General features: G+C 38.1%; 1 protein-coding gene and 1 pseudogene across 5 annotated transcripts in view; both read right to left on the bottom strand.

Moving 5' to 3' along the window:
* Positions 1-24,965, bottom strand: part of STARD9 (StAR related lipid transfer domain containing 9) — a 108,332-nt gene that overhangs the window by 64,216 nt on the left and 19,151 nt on the right. The window lies entirely within an intron of this gene.
* LOC141577954 (importin subunit alpha-1 pseudogene) lies at positions 3,039-13,897 on the bottom strand (annotated as a pseudogene).

Below are 24,965 nucleotides of genomic sequence, written 5' to 3'. Positions count from 1 at the left end.
CCCGCTGGAGTGGCAAAGTCCATTCTCACTATACAACCCTTCACTGGTATGAGAATATCACTCTCTAAAATGAAAACTACTCTGTGGCCAGATAAAATAGGATCTTTCTAGGATCTTCTGCTTGGGTTTTATAGACTAGCCATCTTCTCACAAGCCCTCCACAAGCTAAATGATCCATGAGCTTCCACCTAAAGAGGAAGGAGGAAGATACAGAAGGGCTGCAGTTTTCTCAACCATGACACAGGCCCAAAGAATCTCCCAGAATGTCCCCACTTAAAATTCCTCTGACCCTACAGCTACTATCATGACCATAGTACCAGGAGGTACCTGGAAAAGACCAAAGCACTTAGTCTTTATCCAAGTGCATCCATTAAACTGCTTTAGTTAGCAGAAAGAAGGAAAAATAAGGCTGAAATGTATAAGCACTTCTATCTCATTTTCTTCTGTCTTCTCCAAAACTGTATAGATTTATTATCTACAATGTAGATTTACAGCAAATTAATATTGCAATATATAATTAGAACTTCCAAATCAGTAAGAAAAGACATCCAAAAGAAGAAAAAAAATTGAAGAATTGACCAAATGCTATTGCTGAACACAATATATTTCTATTGCACTTTTCCATCTTTCTACAAATATATAAATTTTATATGATTGCTACTCAGAATATATAAGCTGTATACGGCTTTTCATTCCTATATTACTGAAACAATAAAGCATTTTAAACATTTCTGTTATCCATTTTCACAATTACAATTTTAGAGGTTCATAATTCACACAACTATCCTAAAGAGTTTTCAACAATTGACAATTTTCTCATAACATGAGATGAATGAAACCCAAAACTATTAAGCAACATCAGTAGCAACTAGTATTTATAACTGCAACTCAGAATCAATGATTTCCAGCAGTATGGAGTACAAAAGGAAAAAAAAAAACAGAAGAGCCACCTTCACTGTTTTTAAGCCCTCAATTTCCGAAATTCTCTGAACTCAACTCTCCTTAGTCAAGCATCCCCTGCCCTTAAACAAATTTCCGAGATTGGCTGAGTTATTTTTATGTTACTCCACTGGGCACTCAAGTTCTCTCCTGACTCTCTTCTTGTAACTGTATAGTGTCTGATCAGAATCAGTGAAAATTCATGGGTTTCAATATAAAGACAAATCAACATGATGTACGTGTGTGCATGTGTATGTGCATATACATCTGTATATGAAAATATATATTCCCTTTGTCTAACTCTACTGAGAACACCCAGGAACAGTGATATCCCAATAGCAACAATCACATCTAGCACCCAGATCTTGGTTGGCTAAATGCCATTTCCCATTAATGGGAACAACTTGAGTGTCATAATAATCAATAATATTAACAAACTCATTCATTGAATAAAGTGGGAAACCATGACTCAATGCAAATATAAACAAGTAAATAACTTGAAAGGTTGATGAGGAATGGGGTATCTATATAGTTTCAAAGTATCTTTTGACAAAATATTAATTACAAAGAAGGGAAAAGAGTAACTTTACAGTGGAGAAGCCTAGCAGACACCACCTTCATCAAGCAATTAAAGTTAACTCCGTGATACACCCATCAAAGATGCATAATCTTAATCTAATCACGAGGAGATACTGGGCAACCAAATTAAGAAACATTCTACAAAATAAACATGGAAACAACCTAAGTGTCCAACAACAGATGACTGGATAAAGAAGTTATGGTATATTTATACAATAGAATACTACTCAACCATAAAACATAATAAAATAATGCCATTTGTAGCAACATGGATGGACCTGGAGATCATCATTTTAAGTGAAGTAAGCCAGAAAGAAAAATACCGTATGATATCACTTATATGTGGAATCTAAAAAAAAAAAGACAAACAAACTTATTTACAAAACAGAAACAGACTCACAGACATAGAAAGCAAACGTATGGTTACTTGGGGGGAAGGGATAAATTGGGAATTTGAGATTTGAAGATACTAACTAGTATATATAAAATAGATAAACAACAAGTTCACACTATAAAGCACAGGGAACTATATTCAATATATTGTAGTAACTTACAGTGAAAAACAGTAAGAAAATGAATATATGTATGTTCATGTATGACTGAAGCATTATGCTGTACACCAGAAATTGACACATAGTAAACTGACTATACTTCAATAAAACAAAATATACAAAAATAGAAACATTCAACAAAATAACTGACCTATAATCTTCCAAAGTGTCAGGATTATGAATATAAGGAAAACCTGAGGAGCTCTTCCAGACTGAATTAGACATAAGACAACTAAATGAAACAAGTGATTCTGAACCAGATCTTTTTGTTGTAAAGGGCATCACTGGGATGATCAGCAAAACTCAAATGGGGCCCAATAATTAGATGGTAGTAATATAACAATTTAACTTTCCAATTTTGAAGGTTGTATTGTGGGTGTGTTAGGGAATGTTCCGCCCTATAAGGAAATGCACACTCAAGTATTTGGGGAAACTGAGTATCAGGTTGGCAACTTTCAAATGGTTTAGGAAAAACATTTTTTGAATGTATTTTTTTCTTCTCTGTAAATTCATGATCATTTCAAAAAAATTTAAAGTTTAAATAATAAAAAGTTGTAAGGTATACTCAACAACAGAAAGCACCTGGATTCTAAAGTCAGGCCTCCTGGGTTCTAACAGCCACTTACTAGCTGTATGACCTACTGTAAGTCACATGTCGTATTTCCTTTTTCCTTATCAGTAAAATGGGAATGACATTCACTGTAAAAAGTTTATTGTAAAAATCAAATGAACTATGAGAAAATACTTAATACATGAAATTGCTAATCAAGCATAAGATATTTTTCAATCCTGTTGAAACAAATTAAAAGTCAACCAAAAAGATATAATGAAACACATATTATAGGTACAGGAGACCTATTGTTACACTGTATCAATCAGGATATGAGCAGAAATAGATGGTGTATTTAAATCAGAATATTCAAGTTCAATTAAGTAAAAAGACTACTTACAAAGGTTTGAGTGGGGAGTAGGAAAATGACAAATGACAGTGGAGTAGACTGAAACCAGTGCCTGGAAATTCACCACCCCAGGGCCCAAACAGACAAGGTGTGGAAAAGCTCACCAAAACCTGAAGGGAGAGAATCACACGGAGAGCACCACCTTGAGAGGAGTTGTGACCTTAAGTTAAAGGATGAGGCCAGACCAAGCCAAACCCCCATGAGAAAACCTCTCCCCCTGATCTGCTAGGATTCTCCATTGTTTAACCACAACCTCAAGCCAGAGGGCAAGGGAACCCACTGATTAGTCCGACTGGTCAGCCCTTGGGGCACGGAAGAGGGTAGGAAACATTGATGAGTTGATCTGGAAGGGCAAAAGGAAGATAGTCAACAAAACTTAAAAGGAGAAGAGAATGCTATTAGCTGAAGAAGAAGGGAAGACTTCATAAAATAGGGAACTTGTGAACTGGGATCAAGAAATGAGTAGGATTTTAATTATTAGATTGATTATCTAGGCAGTATGAGTAATACATGTAAAGCCAAGAGTAATGAAAATGCATGGCTGTCCAGGTCAAATTCAGAAAATCAGATATGCTGGAAGATAAGATGAAACTATTGGGGTCATGCTAAGGATTAGGTTTCCTTTTCTTTAATTTTTAAAAACCAAGGTATAGTTGATTTACAATATCATATTAGTTTCAGGTATACAACATAATGATTCAAAATTTTTTAGATTATACTTTGTTCAAAGTTGTTATAAAATATTGCCTATATTCCCTGTGCTGTACAATATATCCTTGCAGATTACTTAGTTTATACATAATAGTTTGTACCTGTTAAGTCTCCTACTCCTACCTCATCCTTCCCCTCTCCCCACTGGTAACCAGTAGTTTGTTCTCTATATCTGAGTCGGGGAGGGGGTTGTTATATTCATTTGTTTGTTTTATTTTTTAGATTCCACATATAAATGGTAACATACAGTGTTTGTTTTTCTCTGAGTTATTTCACTAAGCACAATATCCTCCAGGTCCATCCATGTTGTTTTAAATGGCAAAATTTCATTCTTTTTTGTGACTACTATTCCATTTATGTATATACCACATCTTCTTTATCCATTTACCTGCTGATATTTAGGTTACGTCCATATCTCGGCTATTATAAATAATGCTGCTATGAACACTGGGATACATGCATCTTTTCAAATTAGTATTTTTGTTTTCTTCAGATATATACCCAGGAGTAGAATACTGGATCATATGGCAATTCTATTTTTAGCTTTTGGAGGAACCTCCATACTCTTTTCCATAATGGCTACACCAATTCACATTCCCACCAACAGTGTACAAGGGTTTCCTTTTCTCCATAGCTTCACCAACATTTGTTATTTGTGGTCTTTTTGATGATAGTTATTCTGACAGGTGTGAGATGTTAATAAAAGTGGCAAGAGTAGGCATCCTTATCTTACTTCTGGTCTTAGAGGAAATGCTTTCAGCTTTTAACTGTTTAGTATGATAGCTATCATACATGGCCTTTATTATGTTGAGGTATGTTCCCTCTATACCCACACTGTGGAGAATTTTTATCGTAAATCGATGTTGAATTTTGTTATAAGCTTTCTCTGCATCTATTGAAATGATCACCTGATTTTTATTCACACATTGTTTTACTGACTTTCTCCACATCTTCCTTTAGTTCTTCAAGCATCTTTAAGACAGTTAAAAGTCTGTGTCTAGTGTATCTGCCTTTAGGTCCTTTTCAGGGGTAGTTTCTGTAGATCAATTTTTTCCTTTGAATGGGCCAAAATGTCATGTTCCAATGGGCCAAAATGTCATGTTTCTTTGTATACCTTGTGAATTTTTGTTAAAAATTGGACATTTGAATCTAATAATGTAGTAACTCTGGAAATCAGATTCTTTCCTTTCTCCAGAATATGCTGTTTCTTGTTATTTTTTGTTTATTGTTTTTGTGTTTTCGATTGTTGTAGGCTGTCTCTGTGCTGAGGACCAGCCTGAGGTGTAATCCGAAGGTATTCTCAGATCTTTTCTAAGCCTTTCTCTGGGCATGCAGTCACTTTCTAACTTTCCCTGTTTTGTAGTTTTTGAATGTCCTGGTCTTCAATGTCTGGCTCCCAAAAGTGGAAAAAGAGTAAGATTCCCTTTAGATCCTCTGGAAGTCACTTCAGCTGGATGGGGAGGAACTTGAAGAAAGGTGTAACAACAATGGCTGCCTACATCTTTGTCTGCACCTCTGTGATCAGAAGCAGCAATTAGCAATCAGAGTACAGATTCTTGATATTTGGAAACAGGGTTCTTTTTGCACACCCTGACTTCTGCACGCTACGTGCAAGATGCTCCAGGACCAGTGCACCGCTGCCTGCCACCTGACTGGGGACAGGGAATGGATAGCTGCTACTGTGCTAAGAGCTGAAATTGACTGAAATTCAATTTATCTTCCAAGTGTTCCCCTGGAAGTTGGAAGTCTTTGATAGACTCCAGAGTTCCAAAACACTTACATCAGATTCTGCCACTGCAACTGTTATCTAGGTAGGAAAACACGTTAATGCTGTCTTCCCAGAATCCTCTTCTCCATAATGATTTTTTTAAAAACACAAATTAGTACCCTCATATTCCCTATTGAAAGTTGTATATATTTAAATACATAGGAATCTCTTTTATTCCTGAATCCATTAACTAAGATGCACCCAAATTATCACCCTATAGATGTCCTTTTCCTTTTAATTTTCAAAAATATAAATATATTAAATAATATTAACCTAAACAGAGACTTTATTTTTCACCTGGTACAAAAAGTGATCTAATAAAATCATGTGAAAGCAAGTCAAATTATTTACTCAACCAGTATTTGTAGAGTGCCTTCTAAAGCAAAATACCGTGCTATGCACTATTCCTGTTGTTTAAGGATGATTGTCAGGATTACTTTGCACAATTAATACTTGAACAGAAGTGCTTTATTCACAATCAGGGTTTTAGATTCACACAGCCAGTAACATTTACTAAGCAATTATTTTGTGTAAGGCTCTCTTCTTAGCACCTTAGATGCTATTAATTCATTTAATCCCCATAATACATCTATGAGGGTAGTTACTATTATCTTCATTCTCTAATTTTCACATGAGAAAACTGAAGTCCCACAGGTAGTAAGTACTTCTAAACAAAGCTCTTGCTTTTAACCGCTGTGATATTCTGCCACTAACAAAACAACTGTTCGCAGAGTTATCAGGAGAGGCAAATCTTATCTGCTGAACACTAGGCTATTACTCTACAATTTAAAATTGTTCTTCAAGGTTTCCTTACTTCCTGTTGTTTTGCTTCACACTGGGAGAAACTCTACCAGGTCTCCTTTTCAGTATTTCTTTAGAGCAGTTTCAGTAAAATTTTGTTACAGCCTTTGGCCAAAAGCAATAAAGTCTGATCCTACTGCCATTTGTTAATCACTTTGGAGTCTTTTTGCTCCATTAACTTTTTCACCTGCATGTGGAAAGAATTATAATCTTATTCCCAAATTTCACCCATATTGTCATTATTAAATGACCAGAATTTGAAGCCTTATTAGAGACAGACACAATTACATTTTTCTTTCTTAAATGTTTTTCAAATTACAAATTTCAAATACTCGCTTTTTGTACCAAGCGAAAAAATACAATGCATGAAGAAAAAGCTAACCTTCCATTCTTTACTGCACCTCTAATCCTACTCATTGAAGTGCCCAATAGGTCCCTGTCAGATACCAAGGTAAGGAAGGATATACTCAACAGGTATGTCCTTCCATACCTTCTTCCACATATACAAGGATATACAGTTCTTCGTTTTTGTTTTCATTGAAATAGACACATACAATACACATTAACCTGAAACTTGCTTTTTTATCACATAACATACCATGAACATATAACTCTTCCTTTTTAATGCACACACACACAGTCAGTTACACAAACACAATCTGAAATAGTTGGGATATCATTCATCCTCCAGAGGGAATGCTTTGCTTTATTTCCTTTTTATTTGCCATCCGTCTTTTCCCTCCTCATACCTTAACCCCTATCTGCAGGTAATGTGGTAACAACTGGCATCGTTTCTTGTTCTTCCCACAGTCATAATCATAAATGCATGCACACTCCCAAATTTATGGGATATGGTTACTTCTTTTAAAAATGGGATGTTATCATACATCTTGATTTTCTCAGTTAAAATCGTCTCATGGAAATTCTTCTAAGTCATCTAGAATATCTTCCATGGTGTAAATGCACCAAAATTAAGTCAATCGTTCCCCTATAAGTGGGCAATCACTTGTTTCTACTATTTTATCCCCACTCACAATGGTTTACTAAATATCCTCAACACAGAAGACCCTGAATAGCCAAAACAATCTTGAAAAAGAAGAATAGAGCTCGAGAATCACACTCCCTGACTTCAGACTATACTACAAAGCTATTATAATCAAAACCATATGGTACTGACACAAAACCAAACACACAGATCCATGGAACAGGACAGAAAATCCAAAAATAAACCCATGCACTTGTGGTCAATTAATCTATGACAAAGAAGGAAAGAATATACAATGGAGAAAAGACAGTCTCTTCAGTAAGTGGTGCTGGGAAAACTAGACAGCCACCTGTAAAATACTGAAATTAGAACATTCTCTAACACCATATACAAAAATAAACTCAAAATGGATTAAAGACTTAAATGTAAGACCAGATACTATAAAACTCCTAGAGGAAAACATAGCAGAAAACTCTTGGACATAAATCACAGCAATATATTTTTTGAACCAGCTCCTGGAGTAATGGAAATAAAAGCAAAAATAAACAAACAGGATCTAATTAAACTTAAAAGCTTTTGCACACCTAAGGATACCATCAACAAAAAGACAATCTACAGAATGGGAGAAATATTTGCAAGTGATGCCAACTGACCAATGCCAACATAACCAAAAGGCACTAATTTCCAAAATAGGCAAACAGCTCATACATCTTAATGTCAAAAAAATAAGCAACCCAATCAAAAAATGGGCAGAATAACTAAACAGACATCTCTCCAAAGAAAACAGACAGATGGCCAACAACCACATGAAAAGATGCTCAACATCATTAATTGTTAGAGAAATGCAAATCAAAACTACAATCAGATATCACCTCACACCAACCAGAATGGTCATCATTAGAAGTCTACAAATGATAAATGCTGGAGAGAGTGTGGAGAAAAAGCAACCCTCCTACGTTGCTGTTGGGAATATAAATTGGTGCAGCCACTATGGAGGTTCCTTAAAAAACTAAAAAGGGACTTACCGTATGATCCAGCAATCCCATTCCTGGCAAATACCCAAAGAAAAATAAAATTCAAAAAGACACGTGCACCCCAGTGTCCAAAGCAGCACTATTTACAATAGCCAAAACATGGAAACAACCCAAACGTCCATCAACTGATGACTATATAAAGAAGATGTGATACATATACAATCAATACAACTCAACCATAAAAAAGAATAAAATAATGCCATTTGCAGCAACATGGATTGACCTGGAGATCGTCATTCTAAGTGAAGTAAACCAGAAAGAGAAAGAAAAATGCCCTATCACTTATATGTAGAATCTAAAAAACAAGGACACAAATGAACTACTTACTGTTTATAACTCAGATGATTGATTCTTCGAATGTGTAAGCACATTTGACAGTCCTTTATGAATGGATTACTGCATTCTGTTGATTCTTATTTTGTGGTTGGCTTTATTCCGTTGATAATTATGTAAGTTTAAAAGGCTAAAGCTCTAAGCTGTTCTTAGAAACAATGAACAGTACATATATGTAAATTTTTTTAATGTGTGCAGTATACATATATGTATTTACATGCAATACATTGTATATGTGCACAGTCAAGTTGTAACAATTTTACCTAATAAAACTGAAAAATTAAAAACATATATCCCAGTAAAATAACTGAGAACCATAATCAATCAATCAATCAATCAGTCAGTGTCCTTGACCGTCTATCCTTATATACCAATGCTTTTATTTTTATAGAATGTATTTCAAGAATGGGACTGCTAGGTCAAAGGATTAAATTATTATCTTTTTAACTGCTCTTAGTTTGGACCATACAAATTCATATGTCATTGTTACTGCAGTAACTGAGTTTGAACTCATCATTTTTTCTTTTTTTGGCGATTTGGATTTGCTCTCCTATGAAGTGTCTGTTCACATCCTTTGCTCATTTTTCTACTGTATTGTTTTTCTTTTTCTTGTCAATATGAGAAACTTCTTAGTATATTATAAACAGCAGCCCTTTATCTGCCATATGCATTGCAAATATTTTTCCTCCCTAATCTACTGACTTTTTTCCTAAGTTAAAAGACTTTTTTGAGCAGTTTTAGGTTTATAGAAAATCAGTTTCCCTTATTTTTAACATTCTGCATTACTGTGGTACACTTTTTACAACCAATGAGCCAACGATGATATATTATCATTAACTAAACTTTGCATAGTTCACATTAGGGTTCACTTTTTGTTTTGTATAGTTTACGAATTTTACCAAATGTATAATGACATCTAGCCACCTTTACAGTATCATAAAGAATAATTTCACTGCTCTGATAAAAATCCCCTATACTTTACCTAGTCATCCCTCCTTCCCTTCCCCTGTAGCCCTTGGCAACCACTGATCTTTTTATTGTCTCCACAGTTCTGCCTTTTCCAGAATGCTGTATGGTTGGAATCATACAGTATGCAGCCTTTTCAGATTGCTTCTTTCACTTAGTAATATATATTTAAGTTTCCTCCATGTGTCTTCATGACTTGATAGCTCATTTCTTTCTAGCTGTACCACAGTTTACACATTCACCTATTGAAGGACACCTCAGCTGCTTCCAAGTTTTGGCAACTATGAATAAAGGTGCTATAAATACTTGGAGCGTAGGATGTAGTTTTAAAGTCTTTTTCAGTACCAAGAAGTGTGACTAACCAATGCCAACTTTCCCCTCATCCTGTGCCGAGATCTCCCGAGAATCCACGCATTCCAACCCTTAGCTCTCAGCACTACAAAGTATAAAGTCCAACTTCCTTTATTAGAACTGCAGCAAAGCCTGAGGGCTCCCCTGAACGTTCCAGGCCCTGACCACCTGCTGACCCATAGCTGCTGCTGTTTCCTTTTTTTTTTTTTTCTAAAGAAAAGGATAGAATTTAATCTTTATCTATAGGACACTGATAGATATGAAATTTCACATAGAAATAATAAACCTATTGAGATGATAAGCTTCGTAAAGAATGTACAGTTTGGAAATGTTCAAGTATAGTTCCCTTGTAAAAAGTGCTACAATAACAAACCACATTTTAGGAGTTCTTACTAGAGAAACAGTAAGACAAAACTATACCAAGCATAGTACATGTTTATGGTAAGAAACTTGTGCCTCAGCTGCACAATCTAAAAGTTAATGGTCCCGGGAATGCCATCCTGAACTGGGAATGGGTAGCTTTCGGAGGTAAATTCTGGCACAGCATTTTGATCTCCTTCCTCCTCCATAGGGAAATATTCCTTGGGCAAGGTTAATGACGCTTTATACAAAGGCTCATTTTCATGGTTTCGCAGCGCTTCAATTTAGTCCAAAGTTCTACATTCTTCAATCACATTAAGTTTCTCAGTTTCACCTTAGTTTCTCAGCAGCCTGGAAGATCTTTGAAATGGCATCCAGAATAACCAGGGTAGTTTTGCTATGTTTTGCAGTTGAAGGGTTCATCAACAGTTCAGCTATGCCACATGAATGATCTCCTACACAGTCTGTCCAACTGGTCTACCACTTCTATAGCTGATCCCAGCCATGCAGCTTCCTTTCATCTGCTTTAGAGAGAACTCTAACAAGGAATGGGACTAATCCATGATTCACAACTTGCTGTATCTGGTCCTGGAGGCCTGCTGTCATATTTGACATTGTCCATGCAGCTTCCTTCCAAATATTAATTTTGGGTTCATTAGCAGGCTGGGAAAGATGGCAAGTGCTCCTGGATCTATTACAACCTAAGTCTGTTGATCTGTTTCAGTGGCAATATTCCTAATGGCTCTTAGCACAGGCTCTCAGTCACATTCAGCAACTGAGTAGCTCCTAGAAGCTTCACAAGCTAGGACACAATTCCTGTTTTCATGACCATTTCAATCCATTCATTTAGACCATCAGTAGGGGAGGAAATGGCCTAGTAGGAATATCTGTTAATATTTCTGGATCATCGTGTTGCAGGAGACAAACTAAAGTAGGAAGAATTTACTCAACAGCAACTAACAGGGGTGCAGGATTCTTGTTGCAACAAAGCTTTGAAAGTGTCCAGGTAAGGTGATACAAGTGACCATATGCTAAAGATGACATGGTAGGAACTGCAAGAAGAGTCAACAGTGGACCAACTGTGCTGTACTTGATAACTAAGTCTTGGAAAACTGAACCATCACCTGCAATGTTTTCTAGAGCCGACACATCTTGTTCACTGATGGAGGCATGGGGAGACACCAACTGAGAAATGAATGCTGCTACAGCACCTCTATCTACCACAGCCCTGGCCTGTTCTGAAGTCCTGGAACCGATGTTAATGAGCCCCAGGCAGATTCAAACTGAATAGGACAACAATCAGTTCTGCTCTCGAAGGACACAAATTTTGGAATTAAACCAGTCCAGATTATATCGTCAGGGTGAGGTGGGGGGCACTGTTTTTCCTTGAAGGCAATTTCCCAGCAGCATGAGTAGCTTGGAGCTGGCTTTCCAAATAACATTGTGCCTTTCACAGTATCATCAACAGATCAATTTACAGTGCCCTGTTTTGGTTTTCTTGCAGTGGAGAAGCAGTGTCATCAGCTTATTACATTTCTCCTTTCAGCAGCTGGTCATCCTTCTTAGCTTTCCTCAGCTCCACAGTAACTTGTATCCAGCCTCATTTCTGCACTGTTGGGGCCCTGTTCTTGAATCTATTAAGGCAAGCAGCTGGTGAATTAGCATTCTCCTCAGTGGACATGGTTATGAGACAAGGGAAGAAAACTACAGAGCCTGGTCAGGTTTCCACAGGAGGCAGTGCAGACCCTGTAGCTTCTTGACTTAAGAAAACATGGGGCTAGAAATGAAGGAAGCTGAGACATATTCAAGTCTCTATCTTTCTAGATATTTCCTAAGCATGTGATTTCCCTGGATTCTTCAACCTCTTGGCACAATGTGCCCCAGATAATTTTCCCCACTATCCTGAAGAATGTAGGAAATTCTCTCTCATCTGAGTTAGGTATAACTTCACAGTGCCCCTGTTAAAATGCACGTGCTACCAGGGAGGATAGAGGAATACACTGCTGTGAATGTAAAAGGATTGGAGAAATTATTGTACGCAGGATAAGATCTTGATCAGGTATTGGAGAAGTTAATAATGATAATAATAATAAATAAATAAATAACACACATAGCATTTATTCTCTGCTATGCACTGTTCGAAGTGTTTTATATTTACATACTCATTTAGTCCTCACAACAACGCTGAGGTAGGCATTATTATCCCCATTTTACAGATGAGATAACTGAAGCACAGAGAGATAAAGGGACTGGAACAGGGTCACAGCTAGTAATTTGCGAATCTGGGAAATAAACCACACTTTTAATCACTATACTTCACCATCTTTCATCTAGGAAGGAGATGAGAGTCAAAGTGGAAAGTCTAGGGTCTCTCTGGTATCAGACACTAAAATATACCCTCTCTACTGAATGCAACTCTTATCACCTTTATCAAAAGATAAAAACAAAAATCCCTATTTCTAGGCTTCTTTCTCTGAAAAGAAAAAAAGAAAATCACACATAGCAACAAATACTTGGAGGTAACAAATATACATACTGCACAGAGAAACAAATTCATATTCCCAGTTTCAGCCCCTAGTTCCTGAAGGAACCAGGAAAACTGAGCTTTGAGATCAACAAAACACATATCTTTGTTTATAAAAGATTTTGCTATTTCTAACAATGCCTTTTTCCTAAGGAACGTTCCCACGGACAACTGTCCAGGTGGCATGTGAGATCTGGTAGGTCCCATATGCGGCTCTTGTACTCTCTGGACATAAGCAAGGAATTCACAGGATAGACAGATGAGTATCTAGCTCTAATGCTTTCCTCCTCCCTGTAAATAGATTGCTTACGCAGGATCCTGCGAGAAAAGATGAAAGACGGATTTATTGGAATAGAATGTAAAGACTCATGCCATTCCCACAGCTGCTTCTAAAAAGACAACCAGGGGGTGGGGGGATAGCTCAAGGGGTAGAGTGCATGCTTAGCATGCAGGAGGTCCTAGGTTCAATCCCTAGTGCCTCCATTAAAATAAATAAATAAATAAAAAGCCTAATTAGCCCCCCAATAAAAATAATTTTTAAAAGACAACCACAAGTGATTCTTTGATCATAATTTGCCATGTTTTACATTATTTAACCCTGTTTTCTAGGACTCATCTGTCTAGACCCCAAGCAAAGCAAGCAAACTCAGTATGGGGAAAAGAGAGACTGCCAACCATTAGAAGACCCCAAATAAGAATGCTAATAAGATGTGCCAGATTGGATAAAGATCAATGGACACAATCACCTCCCTAGAGGCTCTCTGAATGGGAGACAGAAAGCTGCTGCTGACCTCCTACAGTTACTGCTGAATTCTGAGCAGTAATGAGTAACGTTCCAGCATCACGTGGCCTGGTTGTGTGACTGCAGTTTCCAGTTTCCTTATTTCCTCACATAGCCTCACATTCATGACCCATCGTGTGAGACAACCTGATTACCTCTCTTCCATGCACAATGGCAGGTTCAGCTGTCAACAGCAACAAGCACAAAGCCGAATCACTGAGCAGCAGTCACATGACAAGCGGACTTGCCAGCAGTTTGCCCAGCAGCTGGTCTGGACAAAGACGGGGATCGCAATATGGAAAATGGTTTAATTATCAGGGGTGAAGGAGTCTTTGCTTTTTTACAGGTAGAATCCAAGAGGTATAAGCTATTTCACTGCCTTCAGGATAACGTATAAAATAAAGGGATATCACAGATCCAGGAGGCCTTCATCCCACCAGGTAGAACTTCCAAGAGCTAGGGTACCAGCAATAATTGAGGCAAATCAATTGGAAAATTTTCTATTCCTAATAATTAAGGATCTACAGAATAGGGATTAGCAAATTTTTTCTATTAAGAGCCAGGCAGCAAATATATTAGGCTTTATGGGCCATATGGTCTCTGTCACAGCTACTTAACTGTGCCTTTGTATTACAAAAAGCATCCATAAACACTGCATAAACGGATAGGCATGGCCGTGTTCCAATAAAACTTGACTAAATCAGGTAGCAGCTAGATCTGACCCACAGCCATAGTTTGCTATACATCCCTAGCTGTAGGGCAGAAGTCCTTTTTAGAGCCAACTTCTTCAAAAATATAAGTGGGTGTGTGGGTTCTACGAGGAATAGGAAACAGAGAACACTAAAGAGAGTCCTGTATACGTGAAAGGCCTTCTAATCCTTAGAAATACATTAAAATCATTTATCACTAAAAAGAAAGTGAAAGTAGACGGACAGATCCCTTTGACCCATTTTCTTACAATAACTGATATTGTACCAAAGTTAAAGTCACTCAGTAAGCTCAACATTAAAGAGTCATCAGTCAGGGTAAGCTTAGTTAAGTTACTGTAGCAAACCCCCAAAGCAGAGTAGGTTAAAACAACAGAAGTTTATTTCTGGCTCATGCTACATGTGGGTCAGTAGGGAGGAGGCTATAGGACTGAGTGTTTACTGACCATGGCGCGTAATGAGAAACTGCAAGGGGGCAGGGCTCTCCCGGGAAGTTATGGGGACAGGATACACAGAGTGGTTTTGCCACAGCCCACTCTGGGACCAGCATGTATTTCACAACTCTTTGGTTCCCTGCTGCAGTCTTCTAGATCAGCTATGATGGTTGTACTGGTGCTGTTAATGTTCTGCTATTACACTTGGATTCCTTTACCATTTTCAGACACACCAGGCAGCTGGTGACCTTTAACTTCCAAGTCAGTATCTGTCTCCTTGTCTCTTTTTTGAAGGACTGCCCTCAGGTTACCAGAACTCCTTTTGAGAGCCAGATACTCTACAGAAGGCAGTCTTAACTAGTGACTGATGGGTGGAGGAAAACTCAGAACATTCTTGATCAGGAAGCCTCTCTACTCTGTCTTCAAAGCACCTCTGTGGAGTGGCGTGGCCTTCTTCCCTTGCTGGTCTCATTTCCTCACCCCACCGACCACTTCTGTCCTGGCAATACTTCCTAGTAAATGACTTTCACACAACTCCTTGTCTCAGGGTCTGTTACTGAGGAAGCCAGACCAAAAACAGCTCTCTCACTGCTTGAGGATGGAAAAGCTACATGGTGCTAGAGAGGCCAGGATTTGGACTCAGGAGACCCCAAATGACAGAGTTCTGGCTCTACAACTTACTAGACAACAGCGGTCTTTATCAACCCCTCTAGAATGTAGAAATAATGGTACCTACACAACAATTTTGTGACTGATACATGTGCTAATGACAACACGTGCTGATGAAAGCACTTTGTAAACCAGAGAACACTACACGATGAAGTTTAAGCTCATTTAAGACAGATGTTTCCCAATATTGAATCCCGCCCCCAACCTGTAATTAAGACTATGCTCCTGCCTGTCTACAAAGAGACTCTGTAAAGCAGTGGTTCTCAGATTTTATCATACATTTTATCACTTGGAGGGCTGTTTAAAAAGTTTGATGGGCCCCACTCCCAGAATTTTTGATTGAGTAGACCTAGGGCAGAGCCACAGAATTTGCATTTCTAACAAGTTCTCAGATAATTTAATGCTGCTGATCCGGAGACCTCACTTTGAGAACTATTATTACAAAGAAAACTTCAGCCAGTTCTGCAGAGTGGAACTGACAGAAGCTCGCCGTGGTTCTTCTTCACCACGGAGAGGATGTCTAGGAGACAGACTAGGCTTTAAAAAACTTTTCTGTGAATTCTGTGACTATCTTTAAATTATACACTTTAAGTGGATGAATTTTATGGTATGTGAATTATATCTCAATAAAATTGTTTCAACCAGAAAAAAACCTTATTGTGAGATTTTCTTTCCCATGCTATGGATGCCCTCATCTTATGAAATAAACGTGTACAAGCACAGTTGGCTGTAAGGAAAATTTCTGTAGAGGAAACTCTATATTCCATCTCAATCCCATACTGACTTACATTTAGCAAAAAAAAAAAAAAAAGTTCAGATAGTTGACTGTCTAGTGTCACAATAGATATTAAAGTAACGACAAGAACAATTTATTTACTGTTGAAACATAACAGTAATATTCAAAGCACTTTACATGTATTAATAATTTACTCCTCACAATAACCTATAAAGTAGGTATCATTATTATCATCTTCATTTTACAGATGAAGCGACTGAATGTTGTCCAGAGTCATAAAGCTAGCAAATGTCAGAGGTGGGGTTCACACCCGGGCAGTGTTCCTCTCCAGTCCACAGTCTTAACAAAAAAACAACGTTGGATGATGGATGATCTTTCAAAAGTCTGCCCCATTTATAAAATTCTAACTCTATGATCTTTCTTCTTATTGGCACTTCTTTGTGTACATACCTTCCATTCCTATGTGGGCCATATGATCAAGCATGCAGCTACCCCAGAGCACAGGCATGGCTCCCAGGAAGCTTGCCAGTTGCTCTGTCTGCGCGTGGATAATAACTCATAATGCTGTGGTGGAATACTATCCTCCATATAACTATTAAATATAGTCTATACTCAACCCAAACAGTACCAAAACTGAGGAGGGATGATAAACAGCACACATACTAAAACCTCACTGATCTACTCTGTCTTGAAGATGTTCTGCATGACATGCAGATTTGCTAAAGAAATGCACTTTTTCAAATTCAGTATTTTTATAAATCTAAGTATATAGTAAGAAACAAAGTGAAAACAGACTGAAATTCATCTCTATGGCTAGAAACTAGCCCAGGGCTGGATGTAAGAGATTAATACTGACAGATGCAAGTCATAAAAATAAAAGTCTGGCAGGGCTGCGTTTGGCCTGCCTGTCCTCTCTTAAGAGATCAGCAGGCTAGGTAGGGACATTACTGATGTCCCAAGAGGAGTAATTTGCTCAAAGTCACACAGTAAATTACTGGTAGAAGGATTTATACCTATGTCCAAATTTTCTATTTGTACCCTGAGGCACTTTTAGGAGCCATTCTGATTTCTCTTGGGTCTATTCTGCACAGGGTGGGTCTCTCCATTGCTGATGTTTCAGTCTCTCTTCGCCAGGAAACGCAAAAACTACATATAAGAGTAACCCCTGCAACCAAACTCTATCACTGTAACACACTGCATAGCATTTAATAGGGTCCTACAAGAGGCAGAGGCTATTCTCGACCATTATCATAAGACCCTCTGCTGGGTCTACGAGGAAGCAGCATGATGAGCATCACTCTGGAACTGAGATGAGAGACCTGTCCATAAGCAGCTCGCCTCTCAACATTTCAGAGCATTTACTGGAAAAAGCCCCAGGAAAGAGCTTTACAATGTGTTTCAAAAGAGCACAAGTGGGGCTTCTGAGGTGCTGGGGATGCTCTATTTCTTGATCTGGATGCTGGTTACGTGGGTATGCTCAGCTTGTAAAAATTCAAGTGGATAGAAACCTTGAGCTGTACATTTATAAGACGTGCATTTTTCTGTGTGTATATTTCAATAAAAAGTTTTTTAAAGAGTAGTTCTGCTTTTTTACCAGCAAAAAATTATGGCACACATCTGCCAAAGACTCTTTTGACCACACAGTCTCCACTACTGCAGAAGCTTGTTCATGACATACTGAGCCAGAGGACGGGTTGTGAACAAAGGCGGGGGTGACAGAGAGGGCCCGGGTCACATTTGCTGGGGGCTTCAGAAGCCTTTCTCAACACTGGACTATTTAGGCAGAGTGAAATCACAGTGGGTAAGGGAGAAAAGAACATTTCCTCCCTAGTTTTTAGCTTCCTCTTTGTCCTCACTCTTTTCTTCCAAACAATTACCTGTCCACCCTCATCTACCTCAGCAGTAAATCATGCAACAGTTTCAAGAGTCAGATCCCCAGATCCAGGGATGCCCTGGGCTGTCACAAGCAAACCCAAGCAGGCCCCTGTGGTACTAAAGGGGAAAAAGAACATCACACATCTCAGACACCAACGTACAACACACAGTACACGCTCAGTTAACACCGACTGAATAAATGAATATATAATCTCTGGACTGAATCCAAAATACACACAATAAATGTGTGCTGCATAAAATTAAGTGATGGCTGTTCTCTAGGTCTCCCCTAAATGCTGCCTGCATTAATTCCACATTTGTGATCTTCAGCCAAGATGAACATCACCAGGTCAGTATCCTCCACATAGCACTGTTTCCGTATTTTTTTAATGTGTTCACAAGGGCTCTTTACTGCCTTTTGTAATGGGTCCCTTTAGGCAGCCCTCTGAGAGGCAACCAAGTAGGACAAAGCTGCTTCAAGTTGTTGAAGTTGCTAATATTACTTTTACATTAGAAGAAAACAAGCCTGGGGGATGGAGTTTCTGTTTTTAACTCTCATTCCTGCCTAAGAGGAAAAAGTTTTCCTGCAACCATGCTGCTAGGAGCAAATTTCCTGTTTTTAACATTGTTTAGTCTGAATGGGTCTCTAGAGACCATCCTTAATGCTGGAGAAGCAAACGAGCTGAGTCCCCAAGACAGCTCCGATTTCACCATCGGGCTCAGCCAGCCCAGTTGAAGCGCATATCAGTCTCAGCAATCCAAGGTCTAGTTAAAGAGATCAGTTTTGTGTTGATCTAAACAGTATCTGCCTTATGTATCAGAAGGGTAGGGGCCTTCCTCCCTCGAGCCGTACTTCCCTCCTCCAACTCTGAAGACTGCATAATGTGCAGAAGAGAGGGCTGCACGTTAGAATCACAAGATCTTTAACTACACTTGTCCTGTGGTACTTCTAGTGTCTCAACCCCTCACCTCAAGTCACCTCAACAAAATGAACAAAGCTTGACTCCAACTTAGCCAACTGCCCTGGAATAAAAGTGATTCTTGGAGTTGTCACAGCCACTTATTAAAGTACGTGCAAAAGATAAAAAATGAGATGATGGAAGAGGGACCTGACAGTGGTGAACACTCAGATCACAATTACCTGGTGATAACAACCAAGAGATGCAGTGACACAAACCTGGACAGCCATTCAGGAACTTAAGAGTGATTTTCAATGGAACATAGTTAACAAACCTCTAAAAACCCTAACAGAGCTGATGAACACCTGAGATTCATTCGCTCTGGTGTGTAACTGCTTCTATGTGGCAGATCCATAGCAGATGAAGTTCATCTTTGCTGAAAAATAAATAATTGGGGGAAAAAGTACTTAGGAATTAAAGCTGATGGAATTCAGATAAAATTAGAAAACAATGTAAGATGTCATCTCATTCAAAAACATATACTAAAATTCTTCTGGATTCAATCTGGAGATCCTGCATTCATTCCTTCCCTCCCCCTTATGTAACTGGACACGCCGGGGGACTTCACAGATGAGAAAGGGCCTACCCAAAAAGGGGTACCAGGCAATACTGAGCTGTGCCAGGAAGGAAAGGAGCACACTGGCTGCAGAGACCCCAGGCTCCTTCATGGGCATTTCAGTTACACTCCACCATTTCAAAAGTTCACTTCAAAATCTGGCCCCTAAGTCGGAATATGTGAGATGAAGCATCCATTTGCTATAAAGTGTGAGCTATTTCTTGTGTCTCAGACAGTGGTTGTGTCAAATAGGTCTATTCAGGGGATTCAGAACAAAACACCCTGACTGTACCTGTAGACGAGCATTTGTTTCAGATACAAAACTAAAAATAGGCAGTGTTCTCCGTATCTCAGAGGGAAGAATTAACAGGGAGGCCTGAAAACACATTTCCTCATCATGATTCCTAGGGTCCTTTCCTATCATAAACGCTAAGTCTGAAAGTCCAAATGTTTCTAATTGTCAGCTAATTCATATCATACTTCAAATACCAGCGGCAAGCGCATAGTCAGGAGGAGTAAGGATGTAGAGGAAAGAGCAAGGGCTTTAGAGGCAGCAGATCTGGGTTTCAATCTGGGCTCCACCCCTTAATAGTGTGACTGTGGACAAGTTACCTAACCTCTTTGAGCCTTGGTGTTCACATCTGTACAATAGAGATGATAATAATCCACTTCACAGGGTTGCTGTGAAAAGTGAATGAATCAGGTACTCAGTTCAGTACCTGGAACAGAGTACGCTCTCAAAAAAACAGCATTTTCTTTTCTTACTTTACTGAAGTGAGTCGGTTAGGAGAACATTCTCCAAAATTAAGCACAACTTTTCCAAACCCTGAAATCAAATCTCTAAACTACATGGGAATGTTGCCAGATGCTTACTGAAGGAGGAAGTTGCTTCTGTTTTCTCAAAATCTCTAATGTGGGAGAAAAGGAAAAGCAATACCAGCTAGAAACCACTACATGTTTGTGCTTTAAACCATAACACCACCACAAACAAGATGGGGTTAGTTTAATAGGGGAGGAATAGTATAGAAAAAAGAGTAATTAAGGGTTTCCATTCCTGTCAGATCTCTTCTCTTCTGAAGAGAACCAGTATCTCTACCAACTGCATGGAAGCTGCACTAACTCTTCCTCCTACACCAATCCAGCCCGTATCCCCAGAAAGCATTTGTATTTGTCTAACTGCCTAACTACAGAGACAAGAGTTGAGCAACGAAACGACTAACAAAGGAAAAATCCCTCACTTCGAGGGACAGAAGAAAAATGACTTTGAGCACACACTTCTGTTTACCTCTTCCGCTATTGGGGACCAGATATAAGGGGCTGTTTGAATACAGACAATCTTATGAGTCTGTCCATTTCTGCCCCGAGACCAACTTCCTAGAAGTTCTGCCTTTTCCAACTTCTAAATACAAACTGAGGGATGCTGGGCACATCTGGTCACCATTTGATTTCAGTCTTCCATTGTGTTCAGTCTGTGGGGGGAAGTGAGTCTATAAATAGCTCACACTCCTTTGCATCACACTTGAAAAATGAGAAACCATCCACTCTGCCTTTCCTGCAGAGAGAAGAGAGGTTTTCACTGAAACTAGCTCCCTCATAATGATCATAAATCAAGTTAATACATTAAAAAGCTGGCCTCAATCAAATGATTCAGACACCTATTTTATACGAGTAAACAGTATTTCGAATGAAACCAGGAGGGAACTCCAAGTTAAGATCAGTGAATGATTCATGTGCTGGTTTGAGAAGTCACTGATCTTTTTGGATATTCACCAAGCTGTGTAGTTAAATCCATGTATGTGAAGCACCACCTTCTAGTCTTAAGAAGAGATGCCCTTTCCATCTTTGGAAGGGAACTACAGGTTTAAATCCTACTCAGTCCTGAAAAGAGCAGTCACGCTACGAACTAAACTTTTTGACGATCTACCCTCGCAACCCCCAACAAAAAAGGCCTATTTCCCTCTGAGTTTTTTCAAATGCTTGATTAAAAAGTTTATTACAGTATTTCCTACATTGTGAAGTAATTAGCTCTTAATGTATCTGTCTCCCTCAAGAACTATGAGTTTTTAAAGGGTAAGTACAATGTCCAATTCTAATTGGTTATTTCTAACACCTAGCACAATTCTTGGCGTATTTTTCAGTAAGATGTATGTTGAATGAATGAATGAACAAGGTAAAATAACATATTAAATGACCTTAATGAGCTTTCACAAATAAGGGATAAATCAAATCTAATGTTGATTTAAGGGAGAGGTGAGAGAAAAGGGGGCCAACCAGGTAGATGTAAACAGAAGATACAGATTGTTTCCCTTCATCCCCACACCTGCTCACAGTTCTAAAAAGACTATTTTTGCTGGAAGCTGAGCTTATGTAAAGGTATGCAAATCACAGAATAATTAGAGCCAGTATACAGTAACGACCACCCATAACTTAAGATCCCAGGAAATAAAATAGGAAGGTGAACTCCTGTCCCACTGCCCCAAAAAATGCAGTTCAGAAAGAACAGCAAGCACCAACAAGGATGTTGGATAGCCTAAGACTTACAACTGGAAATGCTCCAAAATGTTTCACAGTAAATTGTCAACTTCTGATTTTGTTTGGCTTTAAAATATAAGGAAAACTCTCCCATACATGCTCTAGAAGCCACAGCCTGTTGTCACTGTACCTGTCAAAGGCTCTGACTGCCTTTGGTTTAGGAGACAGATGCTAACTTCAGATTTGCTCTGCTGAGTCCGTAGAGCAATCACAAACCAAAGTGGATCATCTGCTGATACCAGACTTAACACTACATGGTTTGTCAGATATAAAACAAAATAGTTTCCATTTTTGCACTGTCTGAAATATGACAGCTGAAATAAAGTTAAAGAATGTACTAATAGAAGGAAAATGACACCAGATGGAACTATGGATTTATAAAAAGAAATGAACACTAGAACTGGTAACTACATGGGCAAGTAAGATTTTTTTCTTATTATTTGAATTCTTTAAAAGATAATTTACTCCTTAAACAAAACTATCAACAATATATTATGGAGTTCATAACATATGTAGACATAAAATGTATGGCTTAAAAGTATAAAAACTAAAAGAGAAGAAATAGAAGTATTTAACGTATCTTATTTCATGTGGGAAGTAATATACTATCATTTAAAAATAGACTGTGATAAGTTAGAAATGTATACCATTAACATAAATCCTAAAGCAACCACTGACAAAACAAAGAGAGCTGATAAACCAACAAAAATAAAATGAAATCACAGAAATACTCAATCCAAAAAAGGCATAAAAATACAAATAAAGGAACAAAGAACAGATAGGTCAAATAAAAAACAGCAAAACAATTGTCCTAATTATATCATTAATAACATTAAATGTAAATGGTCTAAACAGCCCCAATTAAAGGCAGAGACTGTCTGATTAGGAAAACAAAGCAAGACACAATTATATACATGCTGCCTACAAGAAATTCACTGTAAGTATAAAGACATAAGCAGTTTAGGGGGAAGGGATATAGCTCAGTGGTAGAGTGTGTGCTTAGCATGCACAAGGTCCTGGGTTCAATCCCCAGGACCTCCATTAAAAAAAAGAAAAGAAAAATATTTTTAAAAAACAGTTTAAAAGTTCATAGTAGCAAATAAATTATAGTATACTTGCACACACTGTTACTATGTGACCACCAAAAAAGTAAGGTAATCATATATACGGATATGAAAATATCTCCAAGATATACTAACTGAACAAAGCAAGATTCAGAATAATATGTGTGTGCTACCATTTTTTAAAAGAGAAGACATACACAGTTACATGATTATAGTTGCATAGACTATCTAGGAATATATATAGGAAATTAATAACAATGACTGCCTCAGCATAGGGGAAGGATATAGGTGGAGATAGAAAAGAGATATATTTTTCACTCTGTCATTTTGTACTGTTTTTTTCTGCCATGTGCATATATTATCTATTTTTAAAAACTAATAAATTGAAGTATTTTTGAAAGAAAAATATTTTTGTTAAAGCATTAAGAGCAGAAGATACTTTCATTAGCAATATATAGAATTCTGTAAAGAGACTGTTTTTCTTGGTACAGAAACACCAGAGAATATAATGTAGCCATAACAACACCAACTGATACTCATTTAATCTTTCTAAATTTTTTCAGAGTCCTCTCACACCTAATTATTTTATTCTCACAATATTCCTATGATGTTGGTAGGTGGGGATTATCACTCCCTCTTGAAAGATAAGAAAACCAAGGCTATTCAAATCACATGATATAAAGCTTATTTATTCCAATAGACCAAAAGCCATCAAGGTCTGCCTGAGATGCCAGAATCTAATACAGCTTTTTTCTTGAGTTAGCCAGATAGACAAGTAAGAGAAGTATCGATCAAGGAATAATTCACATTTTTTGGCCAAAGCAAAAGTGTAGTTATCTGGGCCTTGGGAAAAGCAGTTATCAATTCAGAGTTGTATAATTTAGGGTGCAAAAGATCATATACTCTAGAATCCTATTACTAAAAATGTAGTCCAGACCTTTTGGAACTGAATCTGCTTCTTTAATTACTTTCATGTGCACACATATCACCTGGTGATCTCTTTAAAATGCAGATTTTGAGTAAGTACATTTGGGTTGGATCTGAAAGTCTACATCGAACAAGCTCTAGGCAAAACCAAAGTCTACACTTTGAGGAGCAAGGCAGAAACCCTAGGCTCTCTATATCTTGTTCCCAAGAAATAAGAAGCATATCCTTTCCCTCTCACTGAAAGGAGACATTTGGACACACACGGTCTTTAGTAAAGCTCAACCAGCACAACCAGAAGGAAAAACCAGTAATGTGCTCCTAGGAGGCATTCTTCTACAGGAAATCAGGTATTTCTAACATTCTGGAACAAGAACAGATCTATATGTTGGCCCAGGGTCAGACTCCAGAGAAAGTAGCAAAGATGGAGATACCATGGCCCCAAAACAAAGGTCTGGAAACAAAGGAACACAGTGATGTCTGCGCAACAGCAAGGTGGACAGAAAGATGGTATGGACACTATAGCCTATTAAAACCTCTACAAAAGAAGGAATCTTGAATGAGACATTAGATTTGCTCAAAATCTGATTAGCAGGAAAGGTGATACATCAAGTGAGATAAAGGAAACTGAGCAAAACTCTGTCTCTGTCATACACACTCATAACTCTCTCTCTCTGTTAGCTTATCCAGCACTTAGCATATGCCTGGCACACCACAGGTAAATGTTTGTTGAGTGAGTGAATGCTATTTCTATAACCCAAGATATTCTGCCTCCTGCCTTCAGGTTAAAAACCATCATGGCCTGTGTGACATGATCTGTATCTGCTGGACTCAGCTAAGTATCCAGCATGCTCCTGAGACCACAGC

The sequence above is a fragment of the Camelus bactrianus genome, chromosome 6 (genome assembly GCF_048773025.1).
Source record: "Camelus bactrianus isolate YW-2024 breed Bactrian camel chromosome 6, ASM4877302v1, whole genome shotgun sequence".
Taxonomy (NCBI): domain Eukaryota; kingdom Metazoa; phylum Chordata; class Mammalia; order Artiodactyla; family Camelidae; genus Camelus; species Camelus bactrianus.
This window is presented reverse-complemented; position numbering and strand designations above follow the sequence as displayed.